Source organism: Perna viridis, chromosome 11 (assembly GCF_037379345.1).
Source record: "Perna viridis isolate PV_CMFRI_1.1 ecotype Kerala chromosome 11, ASM3737934v1, whole genome shotgun sequence".
NCBI lineage: Eukaryota > Metazoa > Mollusca > Bivalvia > Mytilida > Mytilidae > Perna > Perna viridis.
Window position 1 is genome coordinate 13080906 of NC_142455.1, and position 9257 is coordinate 13090162.

General features: G+C 38.1%; 1 long non-coding RNA gene across 1 annotated transcript; it reads left to right on the forward strand.

The window, feature by feature from the left end:
• The first annotated feature begins 3182 nt into the window (after positions 1 to 3182).
• Positions 3183 to 8708, forward strand: LOC148603044 (uncharacterized). The gene is made up of 5 exons (XR_015916586.1): positions 3183 to 3261; positions 4254 to 4275; positions 4800 to 4904; positions 7015 to 7121; positions 8609 to 8708. It is a non-coding gene; the product is annotated as an uncharacterized LOC148603044 (long non-coding RNA).
• Positions 8709 to 9257: the final 549 nt, after the last annotated feature.

Genomic DNA, 9257 nt, shown 5'->3' on the forward strand with positions numbered 1-9257 from the left:
TAGTTAGTACTGCATTAGTATTTCAAAATAAAATATGTTTATAGTGTAAAATAAATGATTGATTGATTGTTGGGGTTTAACGCCCGAGCAGCAATATTTCAGCTATATTCAGGCGATGAACATGAAGTGGATGATAAAATGAACATGAAATGATGATGGAATGAAAAATGGTTTGGGACACAGGGATAATGGGGTCAACAAATTTTGATTGCCACTGGAAAAAGGGAGAGGTTGGTAGGGTCGGGCAATTTAGCCTCCTGCGGCGGAGCCATATGGTTCCTAATCCGGGAGAATACCACAGTAGGATTCTTTAACGTGCGAGGAACTTGGCATATTTCCCAACACGGTGCACCACTATGGTTTGCGGTCAGGTTTTCCGCCGTATTATAGCCTGACAACCCAAGCATAAAACACACCAGGGGTACCCCATTCAACCACCTGGGGCACACATCCAAGTTGCTCTTTGGGCAGAGCGCCCTACCCCCCGGCTAAGGCTCTAAGCACTATTTAGTCGCCTTTTACGACAAGCTTAGCGCTGCTGTAGGCCTATTCTTTTAATACCCGGACCTGCAAGGGTCAGACAGAGGGCGATGCATGCCAAAAACCCACCGAATTCAGTTTTATTTCTTGTTCATGGACAGTTACTGATCACAAATCAGTCTTAACTTTTCATTTGGTTTTTGCCCTTTTGAAAAAAAAATATAGAGATTGTAAATGGAATTTGCTTTAATTATTATTCTTGATTTGGCCCCGTGCAGGTCCGGGTGTTAAAAGAATAGGCCTACAGCAGCGCTAAGCTTGTCGTAAAAGGCGACTAAATAGTGCTCAGAACCTAGCCGGGGGCTAGGGCGCTCTGCCCACAGAGCAACTTGAATGGAGTGCCCCTGGCGTGTTACATGCTGGGGTTGTCAGGCTATAATATGGAAAACCTAACCGCAATCCATAGTGGTGCACCGTGTTGGGAAAGATGCCACGTTCCTCGCACGTTAAAGAACCCTACTGTGGTATTCTCCCGGAGTAGGAACCATAGAGGTCCGCCACAGGATCGATTATAAAAACAATAGTACACAACAAGTCCTTTTTGCATCGATTATGTGCTAAAAATTAACACTTTGGGTCATATTTAGGTTTCTTTTCATGGGTGGGGGTTGCAATTTATCATCTATTTGGACTTTGAAAAGTTCAGATATTTATTACTTGGGCTCATTACAAAGCTAAGACACTATATAATTGTATCTGAATCTACAAGAGCTTATTGGAAGTACGGTATTTGAAAAAAAAAGATAGTTATAGGTGAAATGGAAGGAAATATGAAATTCTGAAATTTCCCCTTTTTATGAACTCATTACGGTCGCATTGAAACTGAAAAACACGCCCCTGAAATGTGAAGATATGTTGGATACATCGATAACTAAAACAATAGTACCCAACATGTCTATTGCACACTGTTTATATATTAATTAAAGTTCAAATATTTATTACTTGGGCTCATTTGGAAGCTTAGACACTACATAAAAGTACTGTATCACACATAAGCTTAATTGATCCACGGTATTCTGTAAAAAAGGGACATTCTGAAAATTCCCCTTTTTACTATTTTATAGTATTTATTACCCCAAAAAGAAAATCTAAGCGCCTTAATTGATAAAATATATTGGGAACATCATGATCTTAATTATGAATACTTAAAATATGAGTTGTACAATGTCAGTATGCTGTGAATGAGAATTCTGTTTGCTATTGAGACCAGTTATCTAGGAGTAGGGGAATACTTTTAACATTTTCAACATTTTTTTAAAATCCTTTCTTAAAAATTAGTTTTTCGTGGTTCATTTATGTAGAAAATTAAATTATCTATCGAATGATACCAAATATTTGAGACGTTGCAGTTAAGTTGTAGAGTCGACTTTTGTGGCCCCGTGAAGGTCCGGGTGTCAAAAGGATAGGCCTGCAACAGCGCTAATTTTGTCGTAAAAGGCGACTAAATAGTGCTCAGAAACCTGGCTAGGCGCTCTGCCCACAGAGCAACTGGGATGTGTGCCCTAGGTGGTGGAATAGGGTACCCCTGGCGTGTTACATGCTGGGGTTGTCAGGCTATAATACGGAAAACCTCACCGCAAACCACAGTAGTGCACCGTGTTGGAAAAGAGGCCACGTTCCTCGCACGTTAAAGAACCCTGAAGTGGAATTCGATATGAGTAGGAACCTTGGCGCTCCGTCACAGGAGGCTAAATTGCTCGACCTTGCCCATCCCTCCCTTTTTCTAATGGCAATCAAAATTTTTCGATCCAGTTCTCCTTGTGCCCTATCCCATTTTTCATTTCATGTTCATTCTGTCATCCTTTTCATTTGCATCGTCTGAATATAGCTGAAATATTGCTGCTCGGACGTTAAACCCCAACAATCAATCAATCAATCAATCGAATTTATGTGACTTTAGACCGAAAAATCGAAAATCCCATTTTCGCATTTTTGGATAAATTCTGACTACGAAAATCGCCAATATTCACCAAAAGAACCCCAGAAGTATAAATTGTGATAATACCAAACAGAAAATATCAAATAAGCCATTTTTCACTGAAGCATTAATACTCTAGGGGTTTTGACATTGAAAAATGTCAATTTAGGCGATTTTTCGGCTGAGTAGGGGTACATTTTTTATTTTACCGTAAAACCTTATGTGATAACTTTCTTAGTACCACTATAAAGGTTAGACTTTGGGCTACATGATGATAAACACATAATTCAGTTTACTTTGTTTTGTAGAAATGAGACGTTTGTAGAATCCAAAAACTTTAAAAAGAGTTTTTTGCCTCAACGAGGTATAAAAAGCAGCAAAAAAGTAGAAAAATGCTCCAGTCTATTTTTGGCGACAAAAATATTCGTAAATGGGAGGAATAAGGGTACCTGAAAATCATATTTTGGTTGATGAGTGGGGGGGGGGGTGCACGGGGGATTATCTCTGCCCACGTACTACATGCTTATAATGAATACAAAGTTGAAAAAGCTGGACTAGGCATTTCTTGTTCAGCATCATCTAAAGACATGATTTCTACTTTCTACACTCGTGGTGTTGTGTTTCTTTGGAATGCCTAATATGTGCACAGTAGTAAATGATACACTTAGATGTACAGTTGAAGATCATTTTAATTTATCTTTGACTTTATAAATCTGCTTATCAGCTGTCAAAGTCATCCTGTGGATCTACATACAGACGAGGAAACTCAAATATGAAGTTTGCACTTATTTTGCTTTGCCTTGGTAAGTTCTGTTTTGATTTTGGTTCGTATTTTGATCTTGCGGATATATATTGAAACGAATTCCGTAGTACGAAGAACAAACTTGACGTTCATGTGCTTAAATTAAGCAGTAACTAAATGAAATGTCATATTTAAATTGGAAAAATACCTAATATCGACTATTTGAATTTCTGAACGTAATTCCAGTCAACTTGAAACAAAATTTAATCGCCCATATTGTAAACGTTATGCCAAATCAAACAAATTTAAATACACAGTCTAATGCATGCAGCTGTGTACTAGTACTGTATTGTTTCTTAAATATAGACACAGTATATTTGGATTTTCTACAAAGCGTTTGTGAGCATGTCTTAATATCAATGATACTAGTGATAGTTGAAACATACAAATCATGCAATGAGTAAAGGTTTGGTATACATATTTCTCCTATGAAAACTACAGAGGCAAGGGTAGGGATAAAAAAAAAAAAAATTAAAAACTGCTTAACCAGAATAGTTTTCCGGTATAAATATAATAGAATTGTATTGACGGGTCAATCAATATCGTTGTTTTAAGTGTCCGCATGTAAGTTAACATATATAAAGACAAAGATAAAGCAGTAACATGTACTGATTTACAAAACAAAACTTACTTTACAATGCAGGATTTGAATCATATATAACTTTCAATCATTACATTATGCATGTTAAAACTTGCAAAACGAGGAGGCCCCAAGCCTTTTCCTCGGGAAAGAAAGAATTTATATTTTATCTATGTATTTGTCTCTAACACTTGGATGGAGTGAATAGATTTGTCTTCAGTACACGTAACACTAACATGTATTGATTTACAGAAAAAAAAAACGTACTTTTTAAAATACAGGATTTGAATCATATACAACATTCAATCATTATATTATGTCTGTTAAAATTTGTTTGACGAGGAAGGCTCGTTTACGTCTTAATCTCTCAAACTTGGGGGAGAGAATATATTTGTCGCCTTATCGTTTTTCAGTCGTTGCGTCCATTGCACAGTCGTAAGTATGCTTACTAAGGTGGATTATGCTTGGCTTTGATTTAAAAAAATACAATCAAATGTGTAAAAAAATAGTCGTAAGTAATGAAGTTACAGTACTTTGATCTATTATGACCACTTAACTAACGAGTGTTTTTTATACTTAAGATTTTGTGGTAAGGGCTGCTGATACATAGGTATCTTGAAGATTTGCATGAAAAAAATGTTGCAATTTCAAGGAAAAAATGTCTAATAAGATGTGAAGGCATTATCTGTGAATCACTACTGAAACAAAATGATAACAAATTATACATGGCAAAATTTAGAAACAAACCTAAAAAAACAATAATCTGATTGTTAAGAAAATAACACGATGAATGATTCATATACACCGAAAACGGACAATGTGGTTCACAGTTGTTACACGGTTGTGTAAATTACAGAAGAAACAGTTTACAGTGAGAGATGCGCATCTTGTATTGAAAGTAAAGGTCATGCCATGCAATTACCAGTAATCGAGTTAAGGAATTTCCTACTTTTTCATAGATGTCATGAAGATATTGACTGTTCCTGTCCACACGGCCAGGTACCCAGCTGTAACCATCATCATCATTGTGAATGTCTGCACGATCATGGACATCCACCAGTAGGGTAAGAACTTTTAGCTCTGCTAATGTACCCCCGATTGTGGACATCCAGCAGTAGGGGTATAAACCTCTAGCTCTCCTGCCCCGTGCAGGTCCGGGTGTTAAAAGAATAGGCCTGAAGCAGCCCTAAGCTTGTCGTAAAAGGCGACGAAATAGTGCTCAGAACCCTAGCCGGGAGCTAAGGCGCTCTGCCCACAGAGCAACTGGGATCGGTGCCCAAGGTGGTGGAATGGGGTTCCTCTGGTGTGTTGCATGCTGGGTTTGTCAGGCTATAATACGGAAAATCTGACCGCAAACCATAGTGGTGCACCGTGTTGGGAAAGATGCCACGTTCCTCGCACGTTAAACAACCCTACTGTGGTATTCTCCTGGAGTAGGACCCATAGGGCTCCGCCACAGGAGGCTAAATTGCCCGACCCTACGCATCTCTCCCTATTTCCAGTGGCAATCAGAATTTGTCGACCCCATTGTCCTTTTGTCCCATCCCTTTTTCATTTCATCATCAATTTTATGTTCATCGTCTGAATATAGCTGAACTATTGCTGCTCGGACGTTAAACCCCAGCAAACAAACAAACATCCATCTATCTCTCCTGGTGTACCTCTGATCATGGACATCCAGCAGTAGGGGTAGAAACCTATAGCTCTCCTGACGTACCTCTGATCGTGGACATCCAATAGTATTGTAAAAACCTCTCCGCTCCTTTTGTACCCCGATCGTCAACACCCAGAAGTATGGTAAGAAGCATTTGCTCTCCTAATGTAACATTAATGGTGGACATCCAACAGTATTGTAAAAATCTCTCCTCTCCGAATGTATCCATGATCGTGGTAATACAGCAGTCTCGTAAAAAATCTCTACTCTCCATTTGCGCACGTACCTCTGATCGTGGGCATCTAGATGAAATTTCAAAACCTGTACTCTCCTTATGTACCCCTGATCGTTGATTGATTGTTGGATATGAAATAATGATAAATGAAAAATGGGATGGGACACATGGAGTAAAGGGTTGACAAATTTTGATTGTCACTGGAGAAGTGGGTAGGGTCGGCAATTTAACCTTCTGCGGCGGCGCGCAAAGGTTTCTACTCCTAATGAATACTATAGCAGGGTTTTTTAACGTGCGAGGAACGTGGTATTTTTCTCAACATGGTGCACCACTATGATTAGCGGTCAGGTTTTTCCGTATTATGGCTTTACGACCCCAGCATATAGCATGCCAGGGATACCCCATTCCACATCATTGGGCACACAATCCAGTTGCTCTGTAGGCAGAGCGCCCTAGCCCCCGGCCAGGGTTGTGAGCACTATTTAGTCGCATTTTTCGGCAAGTTTAGCGCTGCCATTGGTCTATTCTTTTAATACCCAGACCTGCACGGGCCCCCTGATAGTGAACATCTTGATGTAGCATAATCTGTTCTTACTTTCCTTATTTATCCCTGTTCGTGGCGAGCTAGAGATAGGGTAAGACCATCTCGATCTCCTTTTGTACCCCTGATAATGAAAGGCCTAAAGTATTGTAATAATTCCCCCACTTCTAATTTACATGTAACCCTGATCGTGGACATCACTTGTATTGTCAAAACGTCTGCTCTCCTTATAAACCCCTGATCGTGAACAGCCAGCCAAAAGTAATGTAAAACCCTGTAGCTCTCCTAATGTACCCCTGATCGCGGACATCACGATTTATGATCAGAACCTCTAGCACTTCTAATGTATCCCGATCGTAGAAATCCATCTACAGGGTAAAAACCTCGACTTTAAAGAAAATTAGTTTAAAGAATATAAAGAGTATCCATGAAAATCTCATTGTATTAAATGTATTACTCGTTTTATCCTTTTTATTATTGCAAATCAGATAATTTATAAATAATTGCATGTTATCCGATAAATAATGTTAATTTACTATTAATTCATGAAATCATTCAAACTTTGTTGTTTTTTCACGATATTTTCAGTTTGTAGTGGAGTCTGAGTTGCTCATTTACGTTTGTTACTTTGTATGTATGATTTTAGTTGCTTTATGTTCTTTGTTGTGTATGTCTGGTCTTTGTCCCTGGATTGCATTCTTTTGATTACCGCTGTGACCTTGGTTCCCTTGATTACTCTTTCAGGAAACGTGCAACCTCATGCAGCGGCACACGGGATTGTGCTGCTCACTGTTACCCTAACGGAGGGCATTGTGTGGACCATGTTTGTCACTGCAGCCATTTCTGATCAGGTACATATTCGGTAGAAGTACTTTTGGTTCATTTAATTTTTGTTCGGTAAAATCACTTACGCGAATGTAGAATGAAATGTTTAACTTTTATATAAACATTCGATGTTCTAATCAAATAAGGGTAAGAACAAAATTACCGAACACTAATCCCATCCATAATCAATATAAACAAAAGTCATTACTCATTATTTTAGAAGAAACTGAGTATTAATCAATGAAGGATTTTTATCTAAAAAGAATTTGGTAAAACACCTTTTGATACGCATTTCCTCATAACCCTGATTCATTAGTCAAACAATGAAGAATATGTGAAGTTTCGACTGAAGATGAAATTTAATGCAGAATAAAAGGAATCTTTTGAGAAAGGGTCTCTGATATACCATGTATCTATTTCAATATCTCACACACACACACACACACACACACACACACAGAGATATATAGTTGAATGTTACATAGGCCAATGTTTAACACATTTCACAATATGAAAGAAGTGACTACGAAAGTTCAAATTCTTTTCTTTTTTCAATCGCAATGTCCTTGACTTCCAAATTTATCAATACCCTTTATGAAGTTACAATTGCAAAACATGTTTGATTTCCTAATAAGGCATTATGGTGTATCCATCTGCACCATGAAAACTGATTTATTCAACGGGTCATAGTTTTCCTTTCCTCGTTTGTCTACCCCGGACTTGACTTTTGATGAGCAGCTGTGCGGGTGTTTCTAGAAAATTTGTTTGTTTTGTTTGTTGGGGATTAACGTCCGAGCAGCAATATTTCAGCTATATTCAAACGATGGACATACAATTGATGATAAAATGAACATGAAATGATGATGAAATGAAACAAGGACAATGGGGTCGACAAATTTTGATTGCCACTGAAAATAGGGAAAGGTGGGTAGGGTCGGGCAATTTAGCCTCCTGTGGCGGAGCCCTATGGTTCATACTCCGGGAGAATACCACAGTAGGGTTGTTTAACGTGCGAGGAACGTGGCATCTTTCCCCACACGGTGCACCACTATGGTTTGCGGTCAGGTTTTCCGTATTATAGCCCGACAACCCCAGCATGCAACACGCCAGGGGTACCCCATTCCACCACCTGGGGCACACATCCCAGTTGCTCTTTGGGCAGAGCGCCCTAGCCCCGGCTAGGGTTCTGACCACTATTTAGTGGCCTGTTACAAGCTTAGCGCTGCTTTTAACACCCGGACCTGCACCGGGCGTTTCTAGAAAAACAGAAGAAGCTGACCCTACCGGTGCACCTGGGCCATGCTCCCAGTTTTTAGTGGAGTCCGAGTTGCTCATTTGCTTTTGTTACTTTGTATGTATGATTTTTGTTACTTCATGTTCTTTGTTGTGTATGTCGGTCTTTGTCCTTTGATTACTATAATCTTGATTCCCTTGATTACTCTTTCACAGAAAAAACCAAGGACGGGTACATCTAGCACAAAATATCAAGCCACTCCTTTTTTTCTTTTTTCAGACCATGTACTTGCAACATAATCTTACGTACAATATAAACGGACGATAAATAAGAAAAAATGATTTGATATTGTGACAAATAAATCTGATTAAATGCTGGAGTCGATTTTAACAAAGCCATTTATTGTTTTGTCTTTCTAGAGTGAATTTGCTCCACTATGAATATATGACCTGTCTAGACAGGTCATATACTCATATTGGAATACACAAAAGTTGTCTATATATATATATATATATATATATATATATATATATATATATATATATATATATATATATATATATAACCTAATATATGGAGTCAAGTACCTCAGATAAGCGTAATTTAAAAAAAAAAATGGAGAACGATAGCCGCATATAAAAGGAAACAAAATGTACTAGAAAGTAGTCGAAACTGGTTCTAACTTTTATTGTATACAGACCTCCGGAGAGGATGGAAAAACTGAAAGTACAAAATAAACAATCATAAATCAAATGTTAAAATTAAAGTTCACAAATACAAAGTAGTCATATGAATTCAAAACTGTTATTCGACAAACATATTATAAATCAAGCATGTTTTCTCATGTATACTACCAAACTATATTTGAAAATACTCTAAGTGCAATAATGCATCACTAATTGTTAAATTTAAGAAATACAAATACAAA